Genomic DNA, 12,500 nt, shown 5'->3' on the forward strand with positions numbered 1-12,500 from the left:
AAGTATACATGAACATCAAGGTAACACAAGTACAGCACGAGAGACAATTGCCACATTACATCTTAGGACTTTTCTGACTTTGAATATGAAGAATTGTGAGTGTTAGGCTGAGTGGGGAGGGTGAGAGGGTGCTGGGGAGATATTGTATTGGTGCTCTTTCATATCCTGCATACAGTGCAGCTCATTAGCATTGGCTGATAATCACTGTCCCATATATACATATGCATGGCCATTTGCATAGCGGTGCACGGGAGGGAACACGTTGCGGCCAGCGTACAGGTGCTGCCTCGGTGAATCCCCCATCTCATCTGCATGTGCAGCCTTACGCTTCCCTCTCGGATTTTTTTTTCTTACTATTCCCATCATAAGGTCGTCAGTGATTGCAATCGACACAAGGCATTGACCAATCATTAAGCGATAAGTGCATGCAGGCCTTTATGTGCTATGTACCTGGCCGCCTCAAACACAAGTCCTTTGTCGATACGAAAAACATTTTTTTATTCAAACTACGCATAGGCTGTACATGGCATCATACTTCATTCTTAACACACAGCACATTAAAACATTTATGCTGGTGAATTATTTTTTTTAAATATACAGTGATTAGAATGAATTACAATAGCGGTTCAATATGCAGAATATTTATTTTTAAATTTACATATAAAATAAAGCAGATTAAACGTTATCTGGGCAAAATCAACATGATGGCATAATTGCTACAATCCAGATCGTCTCTAGATAAGCGATCTACGTCCAATGTGACTAATTAATGACAAAATCAGGTATGACAGGTAGGGGACATGCCTTCTATAGAAATGACTAACCTGGACCTGCAAATACCGCTCACACAAAGAAGCTAAATGCTAAAACAGAGGGCTTGAAATGGCTTGATATATGTATAGATTTTTAATGTATGGTCGATGTCAATATAAAAAAAAAAAACCAAAGGAATGGAGGAAAGAGAAAAATGCAAATATACCTTTACATATGCATCAGTATTTAAACATAATAGAGTCTGGAGCCAACGGGAGCAGGAGAAAGGAATGTCGCTGTTATTATTCATAGGACGTGTCTCCAGCCCCATAGCCTGAGCTTCAGCCATCCTCTCCCAGCAACACTGCATTTGTTTCATCTTGGGATTTTGCTTCCTCTTCCTTCCTTTTTCTAAAAAAGCTTTAAGAAAAAAAAAAAAGAAAAAGAAAAATCAACATTTGCTATAATGAAAAGGGTGGGGAGCCCGGATCCAGTGCTGAGCCGGATTAGCATATATTTTTAATGCCCTAATTTCCTTGATGTATGTAAATGTAGCCCAGGCGTGCTGGAGCAGGCGGGTGACGTCAGTGGACGTGACCCTGCTGGAGGAGCAGAGAGTGGCGCTGGCAGAGAGGAGGCAGAGCTCTGCCACTCAGCCCGGCTCTGTCACAGGCAGCCAGGGAGGGAGGGAGGGAAGGAAGGAGAGAGCAGCACTGGGAGCACCACAGCCACCAACACACTGCTCTGTGCATGTGTCATGTATGTGCTGCTCTCACATGGGAGGATGGTGGTGGTGGCATCACACATGTAACACACACAGAGCAGCCAGGGGGTGAGGGGGTGCAGCAGCAAGCCAGGTATACAGGCAGCTTTCTGTGTATGATAATGAAGAGGGCGTGCCTGGAGCAGGAGGCTGTTGTTTCCCTGTGTGCTTATGATGCACATCTCACTCCTGCTACTGCTCATCAGTGATGCCTCTCTGGCCGCCCCACAACGGGTTAAACCATTTCAATGTGGAAATTCATTTTCCCTGCATTATAAGAGGCCTAAGCAAGGAGAGTCGCCCAGCCACCCCCGGGAACAGTGTGGGGAGAAGATCATGCGATGTTGTGGTTGAGAAAATGCACATTGGCTTATATATATATATATATATATATATATATATATATATATATATATATCTGTCTGTGTGTGTGTGTGTGTGTGTGTGTGTGTGTGTGTGTGTGTGTGTGTGTGTGTGTGTGTGTGTGTGTGTGTGTGTGTGTCAATTCACAAGGGAAAATCTGTACTTTGTAATTGCTACATAATAACAACAAATTAACAAAACGTGTGTGTATCAGAAAGATGGGACAATTTTCAGCTGTGGTTACCTGGGTATGCGGCTCACACGCTGCAGTGTCCTCCTAACACATGTAATATTGCTTTGTGTATATGTCTGTATATTTTATATTCACGTGCAAATTGCATTATTAAAGGGATATTCACAGATAGATCGTTGGTTTGCTCTGAACTTTAGACAGGTAGAGAGATAGTTAGATAGATAGATAGATAGATAGATAGATAGATAGATAGATAGATAATGAATGATAGGTAAATACAATTATGGAGAAAGAGAAATGATGAAAACTGGGACAGACGGGGGGAGGAATATGAAGAGAGGGATGAGGCAGAGCGAAATAGAGATAGGTAGAGGGGGGGGGGGGGGGGGGTAGGGAGGGAGGCAGTGGTGGTAGAGGGATACAGATAGAGATAGAGAGATGAAGAGAGGGAGAAAGAGAGGGGAGACTGAAGGAGGGGGCAGGGAAGCATATATATATATATATATATATATATATATATATATATATATATATATATATATATATATATATATATATATATATATATATATATTACACATCATATGTAATGTGTGTGTATGTATATATATATATATATATATATATATATATATATATATATATATATATATATATATATATATATATATATATATATATATATATATATATACATATATAGGATGGGGTCACAGCAGACGGCTGATGGGCCAGTGTCCTCTAAGGCACTATGCCAGTGTATCCGCCTGTCTCCCATGAACTTGCCCCTCTGTCACGCTTTTGGTCTTTCCCCCTCATATTGCCTTCCTCTTCTCTGCCAGTCTCCCTCATTATCGCCTCCCTTCACTTCTCATTAACAGTCACAATCTTGAAGCCAATTTAAATTTGCTCCAGTCATGCCCCCCCCCTCCTTCCTGCTTGTCATTTTCTCCCATGGACAGGTCTCCGCGCATCTCCTCGCCACGCTCACCAACCATCCCTGCAAGTTACTGCTCCTACTTTACTACATCAATGGCACCGGAGGGGGGAATAACCCCTTCCCTCCCCCCACCCCATCCATCCACTGTACATTAATTAGTACTTCATCCATTGCATGGTCTATGGATGTAATAATAATAATAATAATAATAATAATAATAATAATAATAATAATAATAATAATAATAATAATATCAATGGTGCCTGGCTGTGCCATAGCTGTGGCAGCAGTGACAATAACAAAGGAGGCGATAATAAATCAGTGGCTCCCCTCTGTAAATATATGCGCTGGGCTTGTAGGCTGGAGTCTAGGAACGAGTGATCTTCTAGTGACCAGACATTTCAAATTTGTTCCGTCTGCCACATGAGGACTATGAGAGGGGCTGGAGCAAATTCATTATCTGTGACATGCTCGACGTATAGTGGGAACTGCAAAGGACCGTGGCAATGGCTGGACAATGGGGCCTCAGTTCACCAGTAACAAAAGAATTAGAGGGGAAATGGTTGGGTTTCAGAGCACGTCCTCCTCGGCAGAGAAGGCTGGACTAGACCTTGTCCAGCCCCCCCAAAAAACTTGCAGACCCCTTCTCTAGAACACTTCACTCTCTAGCCAGTGTTATTAAGCATATCTCTCAGGGGGGCACCCCCTCCCCCATTTTATTTCTCTTTCTCATTTTGGAAAGGGGGGTGACCTTCAGGAACTTAAAACAACAAAAATACACAATGGGATTAAGCAGCATTTTTTCATCGCTTTGAGCCACTTCTGGAACTGGAAGATAATTTGGCTGTCACTGGTGAGATGGGATATTTTATTCTGCACAGCTTTCTTCCTTGTTTGGTGAAAGTGTCCTCCTCACACATGTAAGTAGCTCCATTCAATGCTCATCAGATACCTGCTCTTTGTAGCTACAGGGGAGTGTGGGGACAAGTACCTTCTCACTTTACACATTTGCTTAAAGAAAGCTGAACTTTCACAGGCTATCAACTTGCAGTGGAGTTGCTATGTGTGTAATGCTCAGTGTAAGCTGCCTGCCTGGGATAAGCTGTCTATGGGAGGCTTCAGTGTGGATTGTGAGCTGGCTGTTTAATTGTCTTCCTGTAATCACCAGACCTGTTGGTTGCTATCCGGCATGCAGTTGATTTTTAGGAAGTGCTGTGATTACCAAGGTAACCACGTGTTTAATGAGGAAGAGAGGGGGAGAAAAAACCCAGCTAATCAGCATTTGTGGATCCTGAGCTATGAGGTGCATTAGGCCTGCTGAATACAGAGTAACTATTCCCATTTTACTGCTCTGCAGATCATCTGACCTGATATGACATATTAAGCACACCAATCATGGCCCTGGAGCCAAAACTTAAATTGGGCTGCACCAATTAAAATGGATCCATCATCAACAGCAGTAACTCTGCCAGCCAGTTTTTGATCCACCGCCTAGAATCAGAATGGATGCGATATTTTTGTAGCGATGATGGCGATATCTCGCGAATTGATTGGAATATTTAATTCTACAGGGTATTGCTCGTTCTTTGGTGTTTTGTATCGCCGTGCTTTTTGTTTACAGTGTGATTGGATGGCCTCAGGTTTCCAGACAGCCTCCCTCTATGAATGAGGGAGGTTATTAGAATACACCTATAATATTAATTACACGTGCTTGACCCCTTCTGATCCATCATGCTCAATGTCAAGTTCACGGCTGGCGAGCCCCAGCCAGGGGACTGGAGCTCAATGTCGTCTGCTTTCAGTGCAGGCCTGGTCCAGCCTGGCTCCCCTCTGTTGGCGGAGGCTGGGATTAGGTAGGGCTATATGATTGACAGCACTGAATCCAAACCTTTTTTTCCCTCTCTCCTAGTATGTCATTTTTTTACCCTGCATTGTACTATAGGCTTTTATTAATATATCTTTTAAATGTACTTTAGATATATAGGTACTTTAATTGCACATAATGATACCTTTAAGAGATACTTGTCATATATAATGCTTTTAATTCCAGTTTCTATTTCAGACACAGTATAATGTATAGAGAGCTACTAATATTGGACCTATCATTTCTCCAGTACGATGGAATAAGATATCGGGGTGTGATTCTGCCTTTAATATCATCACCCGATTTTCTGAGCAATTTCTTGTAACGTTTTGACGATTCTGTCAATTATTCTACCAAATACGTTTTTAAATAAAGTTACATACGTAGGTATAGCTGAATTAGTAATATTTCTTATAGTGATCATGACATTGGTGATCTAGCAATTTGCTAAACATATTTTTACAGTTTCGTCTATGAGAATGGGGCTTATTAACTACAACTCTCTTTAAAACAAGCCCTGTGGTCATTTTTAATACTAAATGAGTGGTATAAGGGGTGTAAGTGTATATTCCTGAAATCTGATTGGATAGTTGAAATAAACAGATGCAATAGAAAACGTTCTGTATTGATAAATCTATTATTTTCCTTTGCAAAAGTGCACTTAATGATGCATACAATATTATTCAGCTAAATGATGATGCCTTTTTATTGTATTTCAGATATGTCTGTGGGTACAGATAAATAACCTGCGAAGCATATATCGAGGTAAAGATAAGTATATACAAACCTTGAGTGTAAATAGATAGGCTTTTGTCTATGTGTCCTAATATTCTCACATATGATCATAAAACTGTCTGTGTATCATTTTCGTCAGTTTCATTTGCATATATATATATATATATATATATATATATATATATATATATATATATATATATATATATATATATATATATATATATATAATTTTTTTTTTTCTTGCTGTCATTTTTATTTTTATATACACCAGCCTTTTGGTCACATTTGGCATAAGCTAAATATTTTAACCAACTCCTGTCCTAAATATTTTAACCAATCCTTGTTCTGTTCATGGCAAATAACACAGACCGGTAGTTATCCTACCAACCAGTCACCCTGAGTGTCCTTGGGGCACACATGCCCTGTCCTGTAAAATACACCTTTTACATCAATAGCTAGACTGTAGAGGTAAATAGATGGGGTAAAGTACAATGTGATGCTGATGCTGGTGGTTGCTGTGGTAGTGTGAGTAATAAGCCATCACCTCTCAAGTTATAGGATTCATATGACGTCAGGAAAGGGTAGAGGCCTATGATAGCACCCAGGCGTTTGCCTGATATCACTGGGGAAGTTTTTAATATGAAATTTCTTAAAGAGATTGGCTATGGCGAGCCATTGAAATCACCGGTGACTAGTCACTCATCTCTCATGAAAATCCTCGCACGCTGAACTTGGGAATTTGCAGATTGCAGTCACCAAGGAGGGCTATGCTGCTCTTTGTAGGAATGCATTGTTCGGAAGGCGTTGTTGCAGGGCTGTGTGTGACGTCACAGATTGCAAGGCCCATGGTTTTGGTCTGCAAAGTCTCACACGCTCGAATGGAGGACAAGCCAAAGGAGGGAGGGGGGGGGGGGGTGCTTCCAATTATTCTACAGATTGTGAGAAGGTTTGTGAATATGTATTAGTGTGGAGTATCCTCTGCTCGAAGTCCCAGTGTGTGTATTTGAAATGGTCAAACCACAATGTGAGGATTAACAGTATGACTTTAGCAAATGAACTCAATAAATACTGATAATGCTTGCACTTGAATATAGGTATAAATTGTGGGCTCTATGTATCTAACGATGGATCATCAATCAATCAATCAATCAATCAATCAATCAATCATATTTCTCATTCACTGTTGAAGTCACATTGATTGTATTTGGAATGGACATATCACATTAGGGTTAATAATTTGACGTTAGAATCAAACCCAATAAATACTGTTCATGTTTACATTTGTATATAATTATGAATCTATCTATCTATCTATCTATCTATCTATCTATCTATCTATCTATCTATCTATCTTCTATATTATGGGCTGAGTAATGTGGGCAGGTCAGTTAAACTCAAAAAACATGCACTTACATGTGTGAGGGCCTATTTGGTTCCAGAATAGCAGGCATGTATGAGATAGATAGATAGATAGATAGATAGATAGATAGATAGATAGATAGATAGGTAGGTAGATACATAGATAGATAGATATGGTTGGATAGCAGACCCTTTGCAATTTTACAGCACAGCAGATGCTTGTCATATTGAGGCATTCAGCAGATGCATGTTATATTGAGGCATTCAGCAGATGCATGTTATATTGAGGCATTCAGCAGATGCATGTTATACTGAGGCATTTAGCAGATGCATGTAATATTGAGGCATTCAGCAGATGTGTGTTATATTGAGGCATTCAGCAGATGCATGTAATGAGGTATTCAGCAGATGCATGTAATGAGGTATTCAGCAGATGCATGTTATATTGAGGCATTCAGCAGACGCATGTTATATTGAGGTATTCAGCACATGCATGTTATATTGAGGCATTCAGCAGATGTTTGTTATATTGAAGCATTCAGCAGATGCATGTTATATTGAGGCATTCAGCAGATGCATGTTATATTGAAGCATTCAGCAGATGCATGTTATATTGAGGCATTCAGCAGATGCATGTTATATTGAGGCATTCAGCCAGATGCATGTTATATTGAGGCATTCAGCAGATGCATGTTATATTGAGGCATTCAGCAGATGCATGTTATATTGAGGCATTCAGCAGATGCATGTTATATTGAGGCATTCAGCCAGATGCATGTTATATTGAGGCATTCAGCAGATGCATGTTATATTGAGGCATTCAGCAGATGCATGTTATATTGAGGCATTCAGCAGATGCATGTTATTATTGAGGCATTCAGCAGATGCATGTTATATTGAGGCATTCAGCAGATGCATGTTATATTGAGGCATTGAGCAGATGCATGTTATATTGAGTCATTCAGCAGTGTTGAATATCAAAGCCTCATTGTTACATAAGCAGACTGTAGTTTGATCTGTGCAGCACAGAGGCCAGGTGTTACAGAACAAGGAATTCAGGACTCGGCTGCTTGTAGACTGTGTGCAGTATTTTATTACAACCTTTATTAAGATAGCTTAGATACATGAACTGTGTCACAGCCGTAACCCGGCGGCAGGCTCAGGGTAGAAATGATGCAGAATTATAAGTATGCCCATGCAACCCCCTCCCACCACCGTCCATGCACACTACCACCTCCAGATCTGGCCCAGAAATAAGCATTTGTGGAGATAGTGGGGCGAGCTGCGCTGTCTGATCATGCCATGGTGACGATAGAGCCAGAGCACGATGAGGGCAGCAGCCCCCAGCTAGGACAGTGTCACTGAAAGCAGGAGCCCACCGCAAAGTGGCAGCGTAATAATAATTACACAGTGACTCACTGCGGATCACAGATTGCATTCCCAGGCTGAAACAAACAAGGCCCTGCTTTAAGCAAGAAGCAGATGCCCCCCGCCTGTCTTCAGTCCATCTAGGAGAAATGCAGGAAATGCGGTCCTCCTGACCTCCGGGTTGGCCGTAGGGATGGCAGGAGGGAGGGGTGGCAGTGCTGCTTGGGCCCCCCGGGGTGGCAGGGCCTTGCCGTGTGACTGGAGAGATGCTGGGAGCTGTCCCTGCGCTGGTGCTGATGCTGCGTGACTGGAGAGATGCTGGGAGCTGTCCCTGCGCTGGTGCTGATGCTGCTGCTGATGGCGACTGGCGAGGGGGCAGCTCGCTGCTGATCACTCATGCATAGCAATAGCCGTGTACTTGAGATCTCACCCTCTCTGTCTCTCTCCCTCTTTTTCTCCTCTTCATGACATCATCATTACCTTGGTCTCCCGCTGTCCGGGACCTTTGACCTTGCCGGGCTGGTGCACATTTTTTTTCTTTTGGGCAAATGAAAAGGCCCCCTGCAACCCCCTCCCTTCAATGATGGCCCTTTTCTCCTTTTTTTCAGACCCGGTGGCAGCAGCAAGCCAGCCAGCCAGCCAGCCAGCAAGGCTGCATCTCCTCCGTGCTCTTCCCCCCCTCCACATGCAAGGAGCTGCCCCCCTAAGCACACATCTCCACACACAGGCACGAGATGTTGGCCATCAAGCTGCCACCACCACCACCACTGGGGGGAACGCGGAGAGAAGCCCTGGCACGTCTAGAGGATCAGGATCAGAATATTGAATCATCTTGTCACTTTGGACTGGAATTGGGATTTTCTTCCTGAACTGCACACACAGCACAAGCCTTCTTCACGTCTTCCCAGTGCTTCCAGGAGTCTTGGGTGAGAACGAAACAATCTACAATGCAAACTAGAGGCCTGGCCATAGGGATGGATGCTGCTCTGGGCACCTTGGTTGCTTGACGCTGGTCTACTCTCGTCTCACGTTGGGTGATTATCACTATGGGAATTACCCGCCAGGAGGAAAGTTGGTTGATAAACTTTAATGGCAACAGATCTCTTTGGTTGGTTATGGAGATGATTGCTGCCCAGGAGCGATGTGTTTGGCCGGGGGATCATTGTTACAAGACGCCGGCTCCTAGGGACCAGCCCATGCAGCCTCATGAGATGATCGAGGGGGGTGTGGATGGTGGTGGACACTGGACACCGTGTGAACGAGAAGTGGTTGTTATCTTTGGTTATCTAGCTGTATGAGTTTATCGGTTTTCATAAAGCTAGATAACCGAAAGTAAAAACTCCTTCCAGAACATCACACCGTTCAGGAATGTAAAATCCACACAGGGACTGCTGCTGCTGCTGGATACAGACTGAGCCAATCACAGACTGGACCATAAACTAGACCTATATGTATATAGATGTGATGATAGATCCCTCATGCTGGGAGCATTGTGCACTCCAGTGTTTATACACGGATTTCAGTGATGCAAAGCCCACATGGACATTGGATGGTAATGTATACATGCAACGTTCAATGCTGAGCATTATAAAGTACTGATGGTTGAGTTTGTTTGACTCTTCAGTTGACATATGGCTGGGCCTGCCTGCAGAATCTACAGTGACCTTCTATGATGTAGGATCTGCCTGCAGGTGATTAAAGTGAGAATATTGCCAGGAGTTAAACATAGAATTCATATTTACATTATATAGCTGTAAGCCCTAAATACCATCAGGGCATGTTTCAAGTAGTGTGAATTGTCACTATATTATGAGTAAAACCTATTTGCCAAGGTAATAAAACACACATGCAGTTTGCATAATAAGTGTAAGCAAAGGCCCACAAGGCCAGAACATAGTTATGCCTAGTACACACCATACAATTTTTTGTTAGATATTCTGTAAGTTTTTCTGCAATTAAATTATTTTATGTAAAGTACTGGTAGAGACTGGTCATTATCTCTGGTGCATTGTCTTCTGGTTATCTCCTGCTGAGTAGAACAATGCCTAATTGCTGGGCAGATAGATGGTTAGATAGATAATTTCCAACATGTTGGAAATTATCTATCTGGCAGGTAAATCTAACACAAAATCTTACAGAAAATTGTATGGTGTGTACTAGGCATACCTCCCAGCTTGTAGTGTTGCCCTTGCATTATGGTGTCATAGGCCCATTAACTGTATGCCACAGTATACATTATATATGGGTTCCACGGTGTTATGTACAATCAGTAATGCTCGTTTGTAAATACAAGCACCAAAGACTACATTATGACTCCCAGCTGTGAGATCTCACACTCCTGCATACAGGCAGTCTAACCCACATTATAAAATATACATGTAGCAATAAACCACAACATAATTGCTCAACGTTGTTTGGCTAATGCACATATTCTGGTGTCAGTTACACATATCCTGATGTCCCACACTGTTCTGTGGTGTAATGCACACAGTCCACAACGTTATAACTCCCAGTTCCTTGATTAATTTCTGCACACTGTCATGTCATGTACATGCATCATAATATCACAGTGTAAGGTGTACACCCCATGTGGTGTAGGGCACAGTCTGTAATGTTGTTTATGTGTATATAGAGGCAGATCACAAAGTTATTACTCCCACTTTCTAAGTATTTATGTATACACAACACAATACCACAGTGTAATACAATGATGGCATTATATGGAGTGATGCTCCAATGGCCACTTGGTTTAGGCCCTACCAACCATTACAGAATTGTGGTAGTATTTGCCCATATAGGTTCATAACAATTTTTAGAAAAAAGCTAGTAGTATACTGTACACAATAAACACTTGACAGCAAAAACTGAGTGCCTGTCCCTTTACCTATACAGGTCCATTAAGCCACTACAAAAATACTTATACTAGTTCTGCTGACATCACACACACCCATCTACTCATTTTATTTCAAATCCACAAAATCTACCAAAAATATGAGATGGTTGCATCTACCTGGCCAGGTGTAGTTTTTGGTTGATCTGACAGATTAGATCTGAAACAGCAGCTAATACGTGGTAGTCTGAGGTATCACTAGGCCTGAGTGTGGTGGGTGGAGCATAATGCCTCAGTGTAATAAGCTACATGTAGTGCACTGCTATGTTTCATGCCTTCAGTATATAATAGCATACACGTACTATAGTGTATGTAATCTCAATCAGGAATATATATATATGTTCCTGCAAGTAATAGCGACACACATGCACTATATTGGTGTATAATGTATAAGCCACACTCAGGGATATATATATATATTATATATAATTGTTCACACCACCTTACTGCTCAAGTCCTTGAATTCAGCTGTGTAATAGCTGTTTACCAATTAATTGACCCATAAAAACATATTTACACAACACGTGGTATGCCTAGCATTGCAGACCTGACTATCTGCTAGCATCAGGGACAATGCCCATCTCATTTCATAATCATTTTTTTTTTTACGTTTTTGAGTGCCATGTATAGTTAGAACAATGTCACTTATTCCACAATACCACTCTATTAAATAATATATAAACTAATTGCTTATGGTAGAAAACAAACAAACAAAAAAACCCTTGCACACTCATAGATTAATATTTGTACACCGCGGCAGAATTCTGATCGTTGTGTGTATCTGACAAAGATATACTTATAGCATACATTTATTACACCTGGCGTTTTGCAGTTTCAGTGGTGTTTACGGATTTGTATAATGTATACAATTAAATAATACCGCCCTGGCCGGAAAAGCCTGCACTGTGAATAGTGCCATATGGAGGAACATTCATAGATTTACACATGATGACATTCATGATGCAATGTGAGATCCACATGTGCTCGCTAGTTATCATACATCAAGCACCATATCAAAGAATAATTCACCTAAGACATGATGTGCTTATATAATGACTGTGGACTACATGAGAGTCCAGTTAAGCCATTTATTAGTTCTTAGCAGTTATTATTGTTATGGGCTCATAATGTTTCTGGACGTCATTTTTTTTTTCATTTCTATAATATTTGCAAGTTGTAGCCGTCTAAAGTTTGTTGTTGTTTACTGCAATCCTGGCTGCCTCTATTATACATCAATAAAAGGAGATGGGGAGCAGGACTCCTATGATG

At 41.5% G+C, this 12,500-nt stretch overlaps 1 long non-coding RNA gene across 2 annotated transcripts in view; it reads left to right on the forward strand.

Annotated features, from left to right (window-relative positions):
• The window catches only part of LOC137527383 (uncharacterized), a 12,946-nt gene that overhangs the window by 438 nt on the left and 8 nt on the right, over positions 1-12,500 (forward strand). Inside the window, exons 1-3 of one of the 2 annotated variants that reach the window (XR_011023170.1) lie at positions 3,780-3,932; positions 5,596-5,641; positions 8,950-12,500. The exon at positions 8,950-12,500 is cut by the window's right edge and continues 8 nt beyond it. This is a non-coding gene — a long non-coding RNA (uncharacterized lncRNA). Of the gene's footprint in view, positions 1-3,779; positions 3,933-5,595; positions 5,642-8,949 lie in introns of those variants that run through there. The other variant, XR_011023171.1, reaches the window with a different exon arrangement.

This window comes from Hyperolius riggenbachi, chromosome 1 (genome assembly GCF_040937935.1).
Source record: "Hyperolius riggenbachi isolate aHypRig1 chromosome 1, aHypRig1.pri, whole genome shotgun sequence".
Lineage (NCBI taxonomy): Eukaryota > Metazoa > Chordata > Amphibia > Anura > Hyperoliidae > Hyperolius > Hyperolius riggenbachi.